Genomic DNA, 21,407 nt, shown 5'->3' with positions numbered 1-21,407 from the left:
AAACTTGCATGTAGGAGGAAAATCTTATCCAAGTTTCAAGTAAAACAATGTTGTCATTTGCTCAGAATTATAAAAATAGAGAAGCAGAGCAAGTGATTTTAATCTGAGAAAATTGCACTTTGCTCATCAAGATGACAAGAATATAAAGTGTGTCTAATTATCTTTTTATAATTGAGAAAGTGTAAAATGTTATTATTCTGCTACAGATGTACTTAATATATTCTTTAGCATTTTTTACTGATTATAATAGATTAGGCTTTCTGTTTTGTTGTATTGTTGTTTGCAAGGAACACCTGAGCCACCTTTAGGAAGAGGGTTTACTGTGAGGTATATGTTTACTATAGTTGGCACTAGGAAACGATTAAAAATGGAAAACAGAGGCAGCTTTAGGGATCAACGGTCTCTCTCTCTCTCCTTCTCCCTCTATCTCTTTTTCCTTCTTTCTCCTCTCATCACCCTTGAAAAGTAGAGCCATCTCAAGGTGTACCAAAAAACCTAAGGATGAGGTAAGGTTAGGTCAGGTAACTACCCCAGACCATAAGAGAGTCACCTATGCCCAAAGAATAGTTGTTGGCTCTTAAGGTAAGGCTGGTTAGTAAATCAGACATATAAACTATAAATACAAATACTTAGGAAAAATAATTTTAAAATTCTTGCAATTCTACCTCCCAGAGACAATAGCCATATATAATTAAATATATTTCATTCAAGTTTCAATATACGCATGTATATTCTTAATATTTTTAACCAATTTTGAATATTGTGATTCTATTTTATAGCTTAACTTTTTAGGGATATAGAGCTAGCAAGATAGCTAGATATAGAGATAGAAATAGATATAATAGATATTATTAAATATACACTGAAATTCTTTTATTTAATGGCTACTTAACATGGCTATTGAATGAATGCACATAATTTACTTAATCCCCCTTTGTTCACTTTTTTGATAATTTCTTATTTTTTTTAAGCAAAGCCATAATGAACAACTCTGTAGCTAAGATTTTGTGTGCATACATAATTTCCTCAGAATACATTTCTAAACTGGAATTTCTGTCAAAAAGGCTAAACTTTTAAAATGAAAGCTGTTGCAAATACTTCCATTTTTACAGAAATAGTTATGCCAATTAAGATCTTACATTCTGTGTTTAAGTATCTCTTTTATCATACCCAATGAACACCAGGTGTTATGACTTTATTTTTCATTTCACTGTTACAACTTACTACATTTCATTAATTATACACTTGCAATTTAAAAGGGAAGATTGCTGCCATCAGTTTGATTCATCCCTTAGGGATAAATATCTCTCTACAAATCGGCCTCTTTTCAAGTTTCACTGAGAATATGGGGAGATAAGATTCACAGGGTTCCTAATTCTCCATGGAAGAAATCTTCTATGTTAGTTCTAATGCCTTAATATTTGCCTGGACCTGAACATTTAATTAATTTTTGGCCTATTCAAATATTAGGAGTTTATTGAGTGAATGGATCCTCATTACCATGAGCAATTGTTCTACATAATAGCATGCTTATGTTTTACTCTAAAACAAAGTGTACAGAGGGTAGTTTTGTTTGTGTGGTTGGTTAGTTAGTTGGTTGGTTGATGAGAGAAGAAAATTTAATTTCTAATTTAATTTAAATTTCTAATTTAATTTGAAATCTAATTTCTTTAGAACATTCTTTTAATCAAACTGTTAGAGGGCTGATGGCTGACTAAGTCAGGACTCTGTGTTGCAAACCTTCTAGAGACACAAAAGGCTCTCCAGTAAGAGAGGAGCCTGGGTGTTTCCTCTCTTTTCCTTAAAAAAATTTTTTTTTGTTGTAATTCATTATTTTTCTTGGATCAGATCTCTTAGGAAAGATGTGACTGTTTAAGTAATTGCTTTCTTCTGCATACTCCTTCAGGTTCAAGGGCAGAGCAATTCAATTGCACACTGTCTAACACCCCGCTTCCAAATAAGTGCTGTTCCCATCAATATATTCCATTTTCCTGGTCTTTGCCACGAGTTTTCCACACTAGAACCAATCTCTGGAATCCTCTCCATCTGATCTCATTTGCTTCTTATTAAATCCAGAGCTCTTTTGAAAATACTTTAATAAGTACTTTTGATCCCTCCATGTTTTTCAAGGATTTCTCAGTTTCTTCCAAACATTCAGCTGACAGATTTCTGGGAGCAGCCAATCTCACTTGGAGACACTTTAAGCTGATGATATCATCTGAACACCCAGGGAAAGGGCCTTTGGGGGGAGCTTTGTTAGCATGGGTGGCTGGGAGCCACGTTGGTCCTGTTCTTCATTTCTCTGGAAGTGAGTCAAGGAAGACAGGACTTTCAGACCTGCACTCCTTGCTTCCTGCAAATGAAAATGTTCTCTCAGAAACAATGGAATTAATAAAATACAAGCAACTTCAAAGTGCCTATTTCCATCAGTTCTTGCTCTCCCAAGTGTGTTTCTTTCTTACTAGAGCAGATTTCTGTAGATTTCTCTACAGTTTTCTGGGTGAACACCCTGAAGGCCCATTGGACTTTTCTACCTCTGCAGAAGCGCTATTGACCTCTCTGTGGCTAAGAATGAAGATTCAGACCCATGCTAACATTCCAGTGGAGATGTAAAGGTCTCTCTGAAATAGGGAAATGCATTAGGGGAGAGAGCTAAGCCTCCTGGCTTCTGGACCCAGCTCTGCCTTCAGATTGCATTGTGTCTTTGAGATGTCATTAAGCATTTTGGGGGCTTCACAGTTCTCATTTGTAAAATGAAAGAGTTAAAATTTTTTATATCTTCCCAAAGGTGAATTATGATTTTAATCAGGAAAGAATTGTGTATTTAATTTGAAAAAAAAATTTAATGTGGCAATGTATTTTTGGATTTGGGAAAGAACATCGGGAAACATTTGAGTACTTTTCTATAGAATAATTTATGCAAAGTAAAGTTTGATAGCATAGTTTAGGTGTTAAAAGGCTCAGCAATTGCTAGCTAGGCATGCCACACTGGAATGTAATGGTTTCAAGCACAGATTTGGAGTCTGAGGGAGCTGCATTAGCTCTTTGGCCATGCCACATGATCTTGGGTAAATTCACCTTGCTCTTTAAGCTACAGACTCTTAGTCCAAAAAGAAAAAAACAAACAAACAAAAAATCCCTAAAATCAAACCAAAACAAAATCCCGGGATAATAATATAGTAGTATTATTACTATTCCTTTTTACAATTACTGTTTTTTCATACTTGGGAACATCAAAGACAAAGTATATGAAGTGCTTTGCTTAGTAGCTGGCACAAAGCTAATCCTTACTGATTATAAAAGTTATTACATACACTGTTTGAACTCTCGCCATTTAATTTGATCAGTTTCTTCCTAGCTTTTGTAGGGATACATGTCAGTGCCTTTCTCTTTGCAAATTTGTTTTCAATCTGGTCAATATAAATATTCAATATATTTCAGTATATACAATATATACAAAGCTTCAAATGCAGAAATATTTTTCTGGTCCATTCATCGAACACTTTTATTAAATATTTCCAACAGATTTTGAAAAAAAAATCCCAGTTTACAGAAACCCTTCATAAAAATGTTTATTTTCATTGCGGGTAACTTGGGTTACTTTACTAAGTAGTCCTTCAAAAGCTCAAACATTTTTAAAAGCTGATTTCAAATAGCAAAGAGAGAAAACATCAACTGCCATACCAAAGTACTTCATTAAAATTTTAAATCAGCTTTATCACAAAAGTTTGGAATTAGTTACTCTGTGTGTTAAATAAAAAACACAGTTGTACAGTTTGAAGCTACACTTTCTATATCAACTGGTGGACTGTCACAACATATTTCAACGTAGTTATGAAGTATGTGTGCATAATATCCAATTCCAAGGGCACCTCTCCTTCATAACTTCTTAATTTATTAAGAACATTGTGTTTCACCAAAATTTGTGCTGTATTATCATTGCAAAAACATAATTTATCTTCAATGTCAAATGTTTTAACTGAATTCATATTACAAAAACACCAAATATTTCACTGTCAAGAGAATGAGTTTCTAAAATGTTGGCTTTGATTACATGAAATTGATGAAAAAAGAAGCATAATTGAGATGAGCTAATTTTCTGTTTGGACTATTTGATGACCAACATAAAATTCTCATTATTTAACTGTGAATTTCTTCTTCTACTCGTGAAGCCACACACCAACTATTGCTTTATTTTGAATTCATGTACACAAAAAATCTTGGAATAAATAATGAGTGAAAGTGATTTAGAATAGCCATTTGATCTAAATGAAAAGTTGTATCTCACTAAATGATATGAAGGATACTTTCTTCGGTTGTAAATAGGGCCCAGTCTGTATAAATTAGTTACTAACTTTTGAAGTAACTGCTGATGTTTCTCCAGCAGATTTGTGTCTTCTGGTTTTTGTGTGGTCGTTTATACCACTATGACCCCATGGTGGATGGTAAATGTCAGCAAACATTTTGTGCAAGTTACATGTTCATCATTAACTCTCTTGAGTAATCAAAATTCACTTCCTCTTTTTCAACTAAACCTATACTTCTTTTAAAACTTATTGCTGCTAAAAGTGTTTAGTGCAGAATAAAAAAGCATTGTCAAATAATAAAATAAATAGTTGTCGACTTTACACTGTACAATAACTGACAAAACAACAGTACCCAACTGTTTAAACTGTTCTCTTCCTGCTTCACAGACAGGACTGCCCTGCTTTTATTTCCTCCACTTGTTTCACATGTACCTAAACTATAATTTGCCACATTTCTTATTCTCAGTCACCTTGCTGACTGTGACCTGGTGGCTTCCTGTATTTTGAAGCCCTTGCAACTGGTCACAGTACAACTGATGGCTACACCAGGTGGCCAGCAGTGGCAGAGTGTTGAATACACCTAGAATTATCAGAGGCAGAAAGGGGTCAGCTGTATCTAACAATTCACGTCTGAGTACACTTCATTTTATCAGAAAACTGTTTTTGAAAGGGAGGTATGAAGGATTGGGGAAAGGTGAGGCAAAGAGAGACGAGCTATCACTGGGCATCTTTCAGATTTAGCCCACATATGAGAATAAGAACCCTGTGCCCTACAAGTATGTCTCACCCACTACTGGACAAGACTATGGTAGAAGCTAGAGGAACAAAGGAGAGAACTGTCCAACTGTTTAAAGCTTTTTCTAAAGCAATTATTACAGTAAAATTTTATTGTACAATGAAAAGTCTGGATCAGATACTAAACCAGATGGGAAACCAGGGCAATACACATAAACTAGTATTGTTCTGGGCTCACAATCACACCATAGAGTCATTTCAAAACTATCTGGGCTACTCTTTCTGGTTCAAGGAGAAAGAGTTATGACTTGTAGGTAGAGGTCACTGGAAGATGGATTTTAAATAAATACCAGGAAGAGTTTCTCAAAATGGTACTGACAGTAGAGAAATCCTCATCACTGGAAGTGCTAAATCTGAGCACGGATGTTACAGAGAGGACCGCAGTCGAACAAGGTGAACTCTAAGGCCTCTTCTAAAGGTTTCATGTGTCTTGATCAATGTACTGTTATAAGTAGATCTTAAAGGGAAAGAATCTCAGCCCTGAGAATGTTGGAATAGTTTCAGCAGATGTCAAAAGAAGGGGAAAAAATCTCTTTCATGAGTTTACATATTCTTCCAAAGACTTTTAATGGGTTTAGATATACTGGGAGAATCTAGTCATCCTTAGAGTAGCTGCAGAAAAGAATAGACTTTTGATTGAAAGGAAGTTGACTGTTAGTCACAATGCTTGACACATGACTGATTCAGAAGAATCTTTTGGAAATATTAAGCTTTCTGAACATCATCTATATAATGAAGTTTGTATTATCTCCTCAGTTCCAGGCAGACCAACAATGTCCAACATCTAATAATGGAGAGAAGAGAATGCCAGTTACTTGCCTTCTTGTGTGATAATACAGAAGCTGTGTAATTACTTGAAAGATGAGTGGGTGTGAAATAAAAGCCATTTTGTGTACTGTTTAGAGTTGTCTGATACTGTTTGCACTCAATTTGTGATATAATTACTTTTATTAATTTTCATTTTCTTGAAACATAAACATCATAGAATGGTTCTCCCAGTGAATGGCTACATTCTTGTTTCTTGATAGAGAACTTTGATGTAAATCTTATAGAGCAACTGGTAAATGGCAGTTCTTTTTAACCTGAATACTTTCCAATCCTTATTATCTTCACAATTCTTTTTGTCTTCCTGTGAAGCCCTAAGCAATAAACAGTAGCATAGAATTTTTTTTTGTAAACTGGAATTACCAATTCATTTGAAACTACACCTGGTGAAATATAAGGCATTACCACTACAAATAAACTAAGCCATAGGTCCTGGTTAAAAACCTCAAAACAGGCTCTAAGTTTCAATCATAGTTCTGCATTTACTAGCTTAGTGACTTTAGACAAGTTATGTAAATTCTTTTGGACATGTTTCTCCATTGTTCCCCTCCAACTACATTTCCCCAACTGGAAATGTTGGGAAATTTTTCATGGTGGAAGAGAATTCAATTTCATCAACATGTTTACAGTGTGCTCTATGCCCCAGGCACTGCTACAGACATCCTGGGGAAGAGAGGGAAATTTTAAAAAGGAACAGAAAGTGTTTCTTGCCCTGCAGAAAAGGAACAGTGATTAGCCCCATATGGTTCTCAAGTACATGCATTATAGAAGCCCAGACGGGAACGTCCTAATTGAGGCTATGGCATTAAAACTTGCCTGTATACAGGGGGTGGGGGTAAAATGTCAGCTATTCCATCTCTGAGACAAAAAAAGAAAAAAAGTGTGGTAAAAGAACAGCCAGTTAATCCTTAGATAACACTCTTAGAGGACAAAATTATAATCACTTGCTGAAATTCCAAAAGGTGTGTCCCAGAACAATTTGCAGACTTCCACCATGGAGCCTAAGCACAGGACTTAACTAACAGGTCCAGAAGGGAGAACATCTTTTCTGTGAGTAATTAAGGAGGAACAGGACAGTCCAGTGGGCCGACCACAGGCTTAGTTTCACACTCCTGAGTTATCCTGGCTTGGTTGTTGCATTGCTTGGGGACGTTCAGGAAGCTGCTTCATCTCTGCATGTCACCATCTATGAGATGGAGTTGTAATTTTAATGAACATGTAGGGGAATTTAGGAGATTACTACACAGCTTGAAGTCAAGATTTGGAAGAAAGTCTGCTGTTTTTAGAAGCAAGAGACTTTAAAGTAACACAATAATTTATTTTTATTTTACATTGGTACAGTTGATTCTCATTATTCATGGGTTCCATATTTACAAATTTGCCTACTTGCTAAAATTTATTTGTAACTTCCAAATAAATATTTGTGGTCCTTTCATAGTCATTCTTGGCTGTGCACCGAGTGTCAAAAATTTGAATAGCCTGATGCACACGTTCCCAGCTGAGGCTGGACAAGGCGATGCTCTGCCTTCTTGTTCCAACTCTCAAACTGTAAATGTGTCCCTTCCACAGTCTATTTAATGCTGTGTTTTTAGCATTTTGTACTTTTTGTTGGTGAATTCATCTGTTTGAAATGGTCCCCAAGCAGAGTGCTGAAATGCTGTGTTCCCAAGCACAAGAAAGTTGTAATGTACTTTATGGAGAAAATAAATTTTAGATAAGTTTTATTCAGGCACAAGTTTATAGTGCTGCTGACCATGAGTTCAATGTTAATAAATTAACAATATATATTAAATAAGGAGTCTTTAAATAGACACACACATAAAACAAGTTTATGTATTGATCAGTTGATGAAAATGTTGTGCTCTGAGGCTTACAGGAACCTAACTCTGTATTTCTCCTAAGAGCATGGTCAGTGTTTGCTAATTCAGTGTTCTTGGCTACTTAGAGGACATAATGGCCGCAGGTAATGAGAATCAGATGTATCTATCATTGGTTATGCTGATGTGTTCTCCTTAGAAAAATCACCTCCAGGGATGAAGGAGAGTTTAGTGATCATTTATTCAAACTCCATAATCGTACATTAGAGAAAATGAGAGTGTAGAGATGTGACTTGATCCAGGTGCCTAAGCAAGAAGAGTCAGGCAGAACCTGGACCAGAACGAGGTGCATCAGCCCTCAAGCCCATCCTTATACCACCAGACCACACTGGTTTTCCTGTGGAAGTGTTACCAAAGTCATGTTCGGCTACTCGCTGCACAACAGGCCAATAGGTTGAATGACAAGGTGTTGAGGCAAAGAATGTGACTTCATTCGAGAAAGCATGCTAACCAAGAAGACGGTGGACTAGTGTCCTTAGAAACCGTCTTGACATCGCGGTGCAGGCAAAGGACTGTTAAAGGCAATGTGAGGGATGGGGCTGCAGGGTGTGTGAGCAGCTCGTGCACAGTTCTTGAATTGGTTGGCATCAAGGTGAAGTTGTGAGCATCACCATTCTTCTGGTTTCAGCTGGTCTGGGGTCTCTGCGCTTGAGGTCAGCAAAACGTTTTTATCTGGTGGGGTCTGCTTCCTGTGCAAACAATTTAGGAATGTGTGTCAGAGAATGTGGCTGGTTTATAGTCTAAATTGTTACCAGTTTCCCATCCCAAAGGCTATTCTTTGTTTCTAAATCTTCACTTCCTAATCATTAACTCTTGAGTCAGCCTTTTGGGGGTCAGGGAAGGCCTGGGAGACTAAAGCAAAAGTCTTTCACTTGAAAGGACAGGGACACAGAGGCTTGTATGAGGTTTCATAATCATGGGGAAGTGACAGCTTTGGGAGGTGCACTCGAGTGGGGTGAGATAAAACATGACTTCCCATGTGGCTTGTGCTGCAGGCTTCATGTCCAGCAGTGTTTATCTCTCTGGTGATGTTAAGAGGGTGAGTGCATAGCTCATGTACCTAAGCTTAAAGAAACAGGTGCTCTGGCGTCATGCTTGAGGGCAGCATCATACTCTACAGTGAGTGGCCCCTGTGATCCATATCAGGACTAAATGAGATCAACATTTATAGAAAAAGATTTTTCTTCTAAAATCTTCACTATTGTCCTACCCATGTTTTGGTTATGAGATTAAGTCAGTCCATCTTGGGTGTAGCTAACAAAGCTTTGCTCTTTGATACATTTTCCCCTAAATTCCTGAGAACCAAGTAGAAATCACTTACTGTAAATTAAGGTAAGAGAGATTCGGTTAATATTTAAGCCAAACTAGGTGACCAAGGTAAAGATGAGGCAGAGGGAGTGATCTATCTAGAGATCTTGGAGAAGCATGAAGGTGACTATGTGTCCTGAATGATGTCATTAAATTCAGTGAACACTTGAGTATCTATTAAGTACAAAGCATATTTCTTTTTGCTCTAATATTCATCTCTTGAGGTCTATATCATGGTAATATCATTATAATCCCAAATTCATTCTGATTGTCAATCAGTTTGATGCGATAATAACAATAAATAAGCACAATGTATTCAAAATCATAGTTTTATCTCTAATCTTTTTCTTGGCACCTTTCCTTCTCTTCTCAGTGTATACTTGAAAATATCTTCCCTAGAAACACAAAGAGCTAATAAGCCAAAGTTTCTCAGTATAGAAAGTCAGTGTCTAAGAGTGAGAGTCTGCAGTCTAGGTCCTTGAGCCAGATCTGGAGCCAAATTAACCTGATCTGTCTCTTGGAACTTGGACACTTCTATTTATAGCCCCAGGGTAATCATTATGTAATGCAGTTGTAAGTGGAAGGTAAAAAATAACTTAATTTGTAGGTGCACTGAGAAATTGGGAGGAAATTTTAGAGCTAAGACCTGCATTATTTTGTCATCGAGTTTTCTTCTAGTCGGGTATAATTTGTCAAACAGCCTTAACTGTCAAATGCCATTGGTATCACTTTGTCAACAGATTTCAATCCTCTGAGAAAAAAAATAAAAGAATTAACACTGATGTTTACCACATGACACATAGTGCTCTGGACTCTTCTACCAGTTATCTTATTTAACGCTCATAGAAAACAGTCCAAGTGTATGCTTTTTCTCTCCATTTTATAGGTTAAAAAAAAAAACTGAAACAAAGAGATTATGTAATTTTTCTTAGGTCACTAAGTAATGGAGCCAGCATTTATATCCAAGGATATCTTGATCCAAATACCATCTTCTTTTCACTTTATCACATGGCCTTCCCCTGTTCATCTGTTTTCTATGTAATACTTGGAGATTCCAGGCATTGTTTCTCAGTGTGTGACCCATGGACCATGTGGGTCAGAATCACCTGGGACACTTATTAATGACATAAATTCCTAGACTCCATCCCTGAACCACAGGTGACTCTCAATGGATGAGGTCCCAGAATCTGCTTTGTTAACAAGCTTCCCAAGAGCTTCCTATGCACTTTGAAGTTTGAGAGACAGTGGCCTACATAATCCTACACATCAAAAGGGTTGGAGTAATAGAGAATACTACAAAATCTGCACCAAATATACTGGTGTTTATAGGTGCTGCCAGTGCCCTGCCCATAACCCTTGAGTCTTACCTGTGTCACTCAAGACAGCCAGCCTCAATTGTGTCTGCATGACCTTCTCCTGGGGCTTTCCTCCAAGCCTCAGATGGGACTCTGCCTGTGCTCATGGCAGACAAGAAGTACCAGGGAATTAACTACCCCAATTCCACCATCCCTCTGCTCTTAACCAATGACTGGCTGGAACTAGGGTATAAATCCTCCAGCTCTATGACTTCTTGGATGGATGCTTCTGAGGTCTGTGTTCTCCACTGTTTTCCAAAGATCCCCTACAAGATTATGTTCCAGTCATCCATGGCGGTGACTGGCTTACTACGTCACCCTTTACATGTTCTTTCCTGTCTTGTTCCCTCACTTTTCTATGAATATTTCCTGCTTGCCTTTTTATACTATTGAATATTTGCATTTGAATCCTTATCTCTGGGTCTGCTTCTGGGAGAGCACAAAACCAGACAACATTTAGCTAAAAACCCAACTGTAGGGCTTCCCTGGTGGCGTAGTGGTTGAGAGTCCGCCTGCCGATGCAGGGGATGCGTGTTCGTGCCCCGGTCCGGGAAGATCCCACATGCCGTGGAGCGGCTGGGCCCGTGAGCCATGGCTGCTGAGCCTGCGCATCCGGAGCCTGTGCTCCGCAATGGGAGAGGCCACAACAGTGAGAGGCCCGTGTACCGCAAACAAAACAAAACAAAACAATTGTAGTGCTTACTCTTATATGTTAGGCTATCATATTTCTCTCTCCACCACTTCACTAAGAGAACCATTAACTGCTGAACTAATTTTAACTATCTATGCAGGTGCATATTGAGAAAGTACATGCCAAACTGTGTGGAAGTTGCTCTGTGGCTGCTTCTTAGTCTATCAACTTCAGCCATCCTTCATAATGAAGTTAGGAGTATAAGATGGTGAACTCAGTCAGACGTTGGTCAAATTCTGACTCTGCTGTCTATTAGTTTTGTAACCTTGGCAAGTTTCTAAGCATCTTTAGGCTTCTGTGCTCTCATCTATAAAAATAAGAATAAAATCTACCTCGGACTCTTGGTGAGAGGATTAAATGAAAGAATAAATGTGGAGCTTGACCCATAAAAGGTTATCAAGAATGTATGTTTGTTTGCTCTCCTCCTTCCTTAGGTCCCCTTATTTCCTGAAGGTATGGTAGCCCCTCTAGTTCCTGGGGATCTATCACTTTACCTGAACTTGATGGTTCTTGTTGATCATGCCATTCATGTTTATTTCCATGAAAAACTAACAATACCTACTAAGAGCTAATGTCTGATGTCTGTTCTACAATGAGATTGTAGATTTCTTGATTGCGACTATATCTTAAATTCATTTATATAGCTCTGATATTATGCCTTACACATTGGGGATGCTTGGTCAATATTTCTGTTGACTTGTTAATGAATCAGTGATCATTAGCAACTTCAAACTTAATGACCTATATTTGATCTTTGCATGCTATATCAAGATTGTGTAGTTGACACCAGCCCTTGGCAGTGCTAAACTTCTCTGGACCTGGCAGGGAAGGATGAAAATCAACATCTCATTCCTCCAAGGATGGCTGGATTTCCCAGGAAGTTCAAGATGTAAAGGGTGTAAGGTTTGGAAGGAAGTACTTTTCAGAACTTCTTGACAAACATAAAGGCCATAGAAGGACCAAGACCTTGCTGGAATCTTCTGCCAAATGGTCACGGTTTCTTTTTTTTTTTTGAATCTGAGTGCTTTATTTACACATGAAAACAACATTAACACCGGGACCTACACCTTCCAACCGCAGAAGGGCTTTTTATTTGTTCTCGGAAAATGAAAGCAATTGCAATAATATGAACTAACCAGTGGAGCCTTGTGAGAAAACTTAAATCAACTCTGAAAATAGTTCATCTAAGTGTCTCAGTTTCTGAATTTCCATCACCCAAGGGGCTGACATTTGGCTACATCCCAAGAGGTAACGGGAACCTAGTTCCGCTACTGGGAGAAATTAATACTGTAAAGAGGACTTGGGGGCAGCCCTGGACTCACGAGGAGAGGGGACTGTTCCTAATAGCCGGTACAATGATAACATCTTCCTTTTTAAAAAAGTTATCCACCTCCTCCCACCAGAGCCCATTTCCAAGATGCTGACTGGGCCTCTTCAACAATAGCTTCTGGAAAGGGTTTTTCCACAGCGGGTCTCCTGGAATGTTCTGCTCCAGCTCTGGAGGATGCTCTGAATCAGTTCACCAAGATGAAGTTAGACTTGCAGTGAGCTATAAACTCTGTCACAGGGTCGTGTTCACCTTCTGTTTTAATGGTGCCGGCGATGCTGTCGTTCTCCAGGATAGGAAGGAAAAGCTGCACGAAGTCAGAGGTGTAGGCGGGCGCGATGACGTCGAGCACCTCAGTCACAAAGTGGCAAATGAGGGAGATGTCGGTGTCCAGCTTCTCCAGACACCTGCGGATGTAACTGACCACGGGGAGCGTGTAGCCCCGGCTCAGCAGGTGCACCATCCTGTCCAGGAGGGTCTTCGTCAACTCGAGCTGCTCCATCACGTCCAGCTGGGAGTGCTCCGTCTCAAAGAGCTTCACCAGCAGCTGCAGGACCTGCGGGTGGAGAAGCTGGTAGCAGGTGCTGATCTCGTCCAGCAGCGCCAGGTGCACCGGGGTGTGGTCCGTCTGTAGCTTCTTGATGGAGACAAGGGATGTCAAGACTATGGTGGTCTCGTTGCAGAAGCTGTCACTTGGCTCCTCACCCCTAAGACGAAATCTATTCTAATGTGTGACTGTTTATTTTCCTGCTTCCACCCATCAGGCCCAATCCCTGCATTATATTACCGATTCTTATTACTACATCCTGGAAGGCATCCTGAAAGCTCCCTTTTATGTTGTTTTGTAAAAAATGCATGTGATACCTTATTCTTTTTCATTCAGATTTCTTTCTGCTTCCCCTAATAAATTATTTTGCAAAATAATTTCCATGACTGCTATTTAACTTTCAAATGCTCTTGCTTCCTTTTACAAAATCAGGTCCATTTGCAACTTTCCAACTTTGTTTTATATTCTGTAATTTCTGGAGACACGACCAAACCACAGCTTTCTTTGAATACATTGGTGCAATCAAGTATTTAAATTATAACCAATAATAATTATTACCAGTTTTATGAAAGAATCTCTTTGATTCTGGCTTCCTTTGTGCCTCCACTTACAACTCAAGAGACTTTAAAAAAGCTACCTCTCTTCTCCACCATTCCCTTCTCCAGGCCTAGAAGTGCTTTTGTCCTTAGCAGTGTTCTTTCTGCCTGTCATTCAAGTTAAACTCGGGGGAAAGTTCACAGTTAGTGATTATTTTTTACCTAGGAGGAAAAAAAAGCTAATGATCTGTGTATACGCGGCCACAATCATAGCACTTTCCCTAAGAGTTAAAAGCATCCTTCAGCTGTCAGGACAACATATATACCTGGTCCCACACAGCTTCAGGATCTTTCTGTCACAGAGCCACTATGTGTGTTATACGGTATGGATTCTGAAGTAACCAGAACTAGGCAAGGTGAATGGACTTCTTGAGGGTTTCCCTAAATTGTACATGAGCCACTAAGAAGTCATAAAGGGTATCATCTTGCTTAAAAATCCAGGAAGCTTTTGATGGGGGTGGAAGCATTCTATAGATTTGGCACTCAGCACGACCACGGAGGTTGAGTAATATAAATAGTAGAGCTCTGAAGAATATGGGCCTGGTTTCAATATCACATTCTGGTCTTACGGTCCAGCAAAGTACAATAAGTTGAGGCTCAGGAAAATGAACTACAATCTGGGGAACATATGAAGAATGATCAGGGAGTGATTTATATACTCATCTTGGTAACGATAAAAGTGTTGGGTGAAGAGCAATATATAGAGGGAATCTATCTTGTCCTATTGTGATCTGTAATTGTGTTCTTTTCTTGCAGCGTTTAGGTACCAAACCCAGGTGTCAATTATAATGACAGTTTTCATGTTCACTTAAGTGAAGTTCCAGACCTTCCCTGGGTCACTCAGTTCTAAAAGTTGTCTAGGCCAAAAAGCTTTGCCTAAATGAAGCTTGCATTATTTTTCTGCCCTATAATTGTAAAGGATTTTTTATTCGCATCAAACGGCAGTTAAGATATTATCTAGCCACACTGTCTTGGAAGCATTCTCCATGAAGTGACTAATGATGCATTCCTAATAAATAACACTCCAGAGAAAATAAGGTACATGTTTCCTAAATGTTAAACTCCACTTCTGTGGTCATTAGAAGAAAGACGTCTATATGAAACCTTATTTTTTTACTTCAACTCCTGGGAAGACTCAGGGTATTTTTAATTAGTGGAGGAAGGAATTTATAAAAATCAAGTCTTTCTTTCCTTATAAATACTAGATTAGTAAAAGAGCAAAGGACCTTAAAAGTCAAAACCAAACTATTAAGTCAGTTCAAAAAGATTAAATTTCCTAAACTTAGAGAAGGTGGAATTAATGTTCATTTCTTCCATTTCATAAACTTTCTGGTAATTTAACCCATTAGAGGAAAAGTTATATTTTTGTGTAATTTGGTGCATTTTCTCAAGTAATATGGTACAATGATTAGATTCAAAATGAAGGATAACGGACACAAGTCCCTTAAGAGAGCTTCTGGTTCTTTGTAGAAATATCTGTTTACACCTCGCTGAGGCTAGGTTGAATGAAAGTTATATCTTACACATTGATTCTTGGTCCCTTGAACTATTTCCTTTCCAGAAGTCTTTGTGCTTCCTCACTGTGGTGTTGCTTGAGATGCCTTCAAAGACCCCTATTCCACCATCATAAGATAGTTTCCAGTCCCAACCTCAGCAATCAGTTGATCATCAAGGTTTTGAAGAAAACAGGATGGTATCAATCACTTTGTATGAGAACCTTGTGAGAAAATGTTCCAGAAGAATTATATTCCGGTGCAAAGGGCTTACAGGACAAGGGGGATTAAAGAGAAGCTGTCCATCATCTATCTCAGCTTGAGAATTAAGTAAGATAAGCTTGGGAAAATGTCTGGCACACAGAAAATTCTCAACAGATGTTGGTTTCTTTTTACCTTTCTCAAAGCTTCGTAGTTTTATCCAAAAGTTGCCAATAACACGTGATGTTCACTCTTGTTATTTAAACCAAATTTCATGTGAGAACAATAGTATCAAAATGGGAAGAAATTTTAAACTATCTTCTTTTGACTGATTATAAGTGGCATTTTGGTGTGAAAGTGTACTTTAAAGATACTTTCAAGACTCTTAATATATATAGGTAACATTATATGTACACGTCTATATGTGTTTGTTTATGATTAAGAGATCTCCCACAGAATATTATACCCATTTATAGTCCTATCTGCAGTGTATGCAAATCTCTCAAAAGATTTCAAAAGGAGAACATTTCAAAGCCAAATAAACAATAACTAGAGAGAATTCAATGCAGAGAATAAGAAAGTTGTAATGCAACTCAGTGTTCTTTTCCTACCACATATTTGAAAGACTGGGGAGAATGCTGAGGAAAGGAGGCTAAATAGACATCTTCTACACACATCAAAATTTGGCCACATTCTTGCGAGGAAAAAATGAACAGAGCATTGAAACGTTTGTGCCTTCAGAAAGCTGGTAAGACGTAATGGCACAAGAGATGATACGTGATTCTGTGCATGCCATCACGTAGCTCCTTCCCTCCCTTTGCCCACAGAAAATGACAGGACTTGGCCTGCATACAGCTCTGGATATATGGGGATGATGTTCCCCACATGGCCAAAGGGAAATGACTCAGACATCTGCATTCCTGAGGCCAGCTGAGTGGCGTGGTCTTTGTGAATTTCTGAAAGTTTGAATCAAGGTAGCCACGGGAGTGGTGTTGCAGAAGATTAATTTGAAATTGTTTTTCTCCAGATTTAGAATGCACAAGTCGTTTTAGTAGAAAAAATTGGTTGCCAGGCACATTGACCATTTTCCTATGTGGGTTTGTCACATCATCTTTCTTCAGATAATATTTCTTCAGATTATTGAAAAGATATGTGAGTTGTATTTTTAAGGTTTTTAAAAATTTAAACAAAGAAGAATATAAAATCTCCAAGAAGGTCAACACCCAGAGATAGAGTATCATTGTTTCCTTTATGGTGTATTTACTTCCAATCTTTGTGTGTGTCTTTGTGTTTCTTTTACATAATTAAAACCATATTGTATGCACAGTTTTATGTCTTACTTTTTCACTTAAATATAATATTGTGATAAAACATTCTTTGGAAACTTGTTGTTTAATGGATGTCTACTATTTCACTGTATCAATATTTATTGTATCAATAAATAGTTATTTCATTGTATCAATATTTATTGTATCAATAAAATATTTAAATTATTTTAAATCTTCTTATTGTTGAGTGTTACATTTTCTTCCATTATTTTACTAATATGAATAACACAATGATGAACATCTTCTAACAGAAATCTTTGCTGCATTTCTGATTGTTTCCCTAAGGTATGTTTTTCAAGAAATACACATTTGTTATTTTTGAGAAAAGGAACTGATGTCTAAAGCTGGAACCAAAAAGTTTTTTTCTCTTATTTCATTTACTTTCTGCCTGTGTGTTATAGGGCCATCATTTCTTTATGGATTCTATTTTTTGTTTGTTTGTTTTAACACTATAGGCATTGTGTTAATGACCTCTCAGCTTCTAGAAGATTCTTCTAGCTCAGCTCTCTCATCCTGACTGATCATTATCTCAAATCCACACACCCGTTTGCCAGGCACAAAATGTTCCCCATGGACTGGGGCTTCTTTTAAGACAGCCATCTCTCTGATCCTCAAGTTCCCTCCAACCACACCTGATACATCCTGCTTGGACGCTGAGGCCACTTCCAGTGATTTAGGTCCTTCTCCCTCAGATCTCAGATTTGATCCCAGCTTGGCTCACTTGTAATGAAAAAGCAAAGGTGTGGTTCCCCAGAGCCTTCAAGACTGCACTGCTTTCCAATTCTGCCCAGCACGAGGCTCACACCTGCACAGCATTTACATTGAAGCCGAAAAGACAAACACCCTGAACATGTCCAGAGAGCCAGTGATGGGGAAAACCATGGAACTGGTTGAAATTTATGAATTATTACTCTTGAAAATGAAACCAAAAAGCAGCAGAGCTACTGTGCACATGAAGCCCATGTGCAATGCAGTGAGCTTTACTGGATTGAGTTTGAAATTTAGTATTAAGAGACTGAAGTTCTGTTTCAGTTATGTGATTTTATGAAAGCAGTTTTATCTTCTTGGGCCTGCTTCTACCCAACAGAAAACAGAAATTAATATTCCCCACTCCCTCACTAACACAATATAATCTTTGAAAATGTAAAAGTTCATACGAAGTGTTTTGTATTCCTCAGAGAAAAAGGAGTTAACAGATGGCTATTTTTCCTAAAACTAGAACTCAGATAAATCTGGTGTTGCATTTGGCATTATTGCCTAATACATGACAATGATTTATTGTTGGCATAGAGCTTCTTGGTGACATGAGGCATGTCTAGAAGTACCATCTCCTTTAAGATATATCCAACTAGTGTACATTAATCACCCCCTGCTGCTCAAGTAATTGGCTTTTCTTCCACATTATTTAGTCTCCACTTTTGCTTTAGTTCCTCTGCCAGGGCTACACAACATAATATCTCATTATTATTGAGGTCATGAGCATCAGTTATTCATTCCAATAAAGGTAGAAATCTTTGTCTCCAGGCTGAAGCTTGTATAATTATAACAACTAGCGTTTATTAAGGTCTTACAGTGTGCAGTGAACTGTGCTAAGAGCTTTATAGACATTTTAACATTTAATCCTCACAACCACCCTTTGAAAAAAGCACAGGTCTGTTTCTAGTTTTGCAGATGAAGAAATTGAGGCTTTACTGGGTAAGAAATATGCTAGTGCAGATGCTACACAAACCCTATAGAACTTTTGACTTTGAGCTCTTTAGCATATTGCAGTTACTACCTCCTGGAAGAAGATATATTAGTGTGTAGTTTTTTACTACCCAACTCAACTAAAAGTTTAAAATATAGCAACTTTTAATGACAAAAGTGTTCAATTCTAGGTTGTTATCATCTTTCTTTTCTGTGGGAGAAATTAAATTAGCTTGGGCTTTGTTGGGCTTGAGAGCTTTTGTTTTGGCTTGTAAAATTTTGCACATTTGGTATGGAAATTACCCAGGGACTATGACTCTTAATCCGAGCCTGCCATTTACGCTGGAGTCAGGGTTTGGGAACAGTAACCTCTCTTTTCATGTTTCAGAACTGGTCTTTCTTTCTGTGGAATTTTTTTTTTCATTCACTAGAAATGTGTTCTTTTACATGTTTCAGACCTGAAGAACAAACTCTGCCAGGTGAATTTAATTTATTACTCTGCTGACCACATCACTTTCTGTCTTCCCTCCTTTTTATCTCTAAAGGGGCGACATTTCTACTGAGATGTTGGTGTGACAAGTCTTTATAGAAAAATAATCTTTTGTTTAGCGGTGCTTTAAGAAATGTCCTTAAAAAAGAAACTTGGGATAAAAAATAAATCCAAAATGTCTATGTATATGATTCATATGATTCGTGTAACTCAAGATTTCATTTTCTTTGCTAAAATGTCGAGGCTGAAAAGACTTTTATCCCAATTAAAAGTTCTGAAAGTTTGGAGGTGTTTGTTTTCTTATAGACTCCATTAATATAATTCATCTCGATAGAGCTTTAGGATGATACTTACAGGCAGGCACCCAGAGTGTGGGTAAGTCTATGTTGCTGAGGAATCAGCTGGAGACTCACAGTTCTGAGGAAATTTTCAGAGTCTGTTGAAGACCTGTGCCTCAATAGATAACTACTCCACCTCCTAAAGGAAAATGGACTGAAGGAGCATTTGGGGCAAGAATAAGCCAAATGAGTAAGTGGGATCCAAAACTGTATGCTGAAGAGCAAGACCAGAATCTTTTTAACCTGAAATTATTAGCACTATTGGTAGTTTTTCTTTCCATTACTTTGGAAAAATGCATGCTTAAACAAATTGCTTTGGGGACTTTCCTGGCGGTCCAGTGACTCGGCGCTTTCACTGCTGTGGCCCCGGGGTTTCGTCCCTAGTCAGGGAACTAAGATCATGCAAGCTGTGCCACATGGGAAAAAAAATTGCTTTGATCATCCATCCACTTGTTTATTTCACTCATAGATATTCGGTGCCCTGAGTGGAGTGGTCCTCAAACATCAGGGTCCAGAGAACTTACCTGAGGAGACTGGTAAAATACAAAATCCTGGGTCACTGCCAGAGATCATAATCCATTGAGTTTGGGGAGGTGCCCAGGAATCTTCCTTTTATCAAGCTTTCAGGACATTCTAATTCAGGTGCCACTTTGGGTGCACTTTGAGAAGTAATTCTGTAACATACAAGACACAGGATGAGGTCACAAAGGGGTACAACAATGGAAAAGACCTGTTTTATTTCTCAGGTAACTTCAAACTGAAAAGGAATATAGATTTTAACATTCTTGATAAGTAATGATAGTAACAGCTATTATGTGTCAGGCATTGTTTTAGATTATATATCAGTTCGATGAACCTTCACAGTAGCATTCCTCCTATTTTATAGTTGAGGAGTTCAGCGTTCACAAAGATTAAGTAACATGTCCAAGGGTTAGAGCCCAGGCTCTTACTTCCCATCCTGTACATCTCACTACTTCTACAGAGTCATAATATAAGGCAACACAGGGTAAGTGTTGTGAGAATGACATACCCAAGCTGGTTTAATGAATACAATGGAGAAGGAACTTACATTTATTAAGTGCTTAATGAATGCCATGATCCATATTTTTAAAATTTAATCTTCATCACTCAGTGAGATATTAATTATCGTTTCATTTTTACCTTCAGTTTCCTCATATATAGAGAAGACATCATAAAATGTCTTGTCCCACAAGGTTCTTAAGAGGACTGAGTAAAATAGATGATGTAAAATATCTAACACAGTGCTTGACAGTAAACACTCAATAAATGTTACCTACTACTATTCTCACTCTCACCATTTACAACTGAGAAATCTGAGGCTTAGAGAAATTGGGAAACTTGGTCAAGGTTACCCACTAACAAGATCTGGGATTCAAACCCTTATCTGTCTGGCTTCCCTTTACATGCTCTGCCAGCACACAGCCTCGGGGAGAAGAGAATGCCCTTCTAGCTCTGATGACCTGGGAAAGCTCTCTGGATGAGAGAGCACTAGAGTCAGGCCTTGCAGGATGGGTAGAGTTTCACGGGCAGAAATGATGGGAGGGCACTCCAATTTTTGCCTGAGCTATTTAACCTCACTGAAATTATGTCTATAATTTAACAAAACCCAAATCTCTCAAGACTTCAGCCTTCAGAACTTCTGCCAAAACAAATTTCAGGCAGGTTAAAGAAAAATGTCCCTGGATTCCCTCAAGATACTCACGTGAAATGTGTAGAGAAAGCTTGTGTATTTAAAGTAGAAATAAAAATTGGACCACAAGATTGCTGCAGCAGATGGAACATGGTGTCCTAAAGAGGCAGGCCACAGACATCATCATGAGCTCTGACTGTTAACATGAGCCGTCAGAGGCCACAGCCCAGTGGACACAGCCCCGCTCCATGGGGTGGAGTGGAGAAATTTCTGCTGCCACAAGCACTTCTGGAGGAAATTCATAGGCTAAAAATGTAGCTCTTGAGTCTTTGGAGATACACCCACAGAGTTTAAATCACTTATCAATGAATTGTTCTTTCAGTGCAATCCACCACGGAAGAAAGTCAGAGCCCATAGCAGCCTAAGTTTCTCCACCAGTAAAATCAGGGCCCAAGTGAGCAGAAAGGGCTTCCCCAAACTTATCTAGCTAGAGGCAGAGGCAGGGCTAGAGGCTGCTCTCCTGGCTCCCGGGATAGTGTTCCTTCCCCACCAGAGCTCTGTCAGCCCCAAGGGTTCTCTAGTAGGTGGCTGG

Source organism: Mesoplodon bidens (genome assembly GCF_964165515.1).
Source record: "Mesoplodon bidens genome assembly, chromosome: 2".
In the NCBI taxonomy this organism is placed as follows: Eukaryota; Metazoa; Chordata; class Mammalia; order Artiodactyla; family Ziphiidae; genus Mesoplodon; species Mesoplodon bidens.
Note: the sequence above shows the minus strand (reverse complement) of the source record.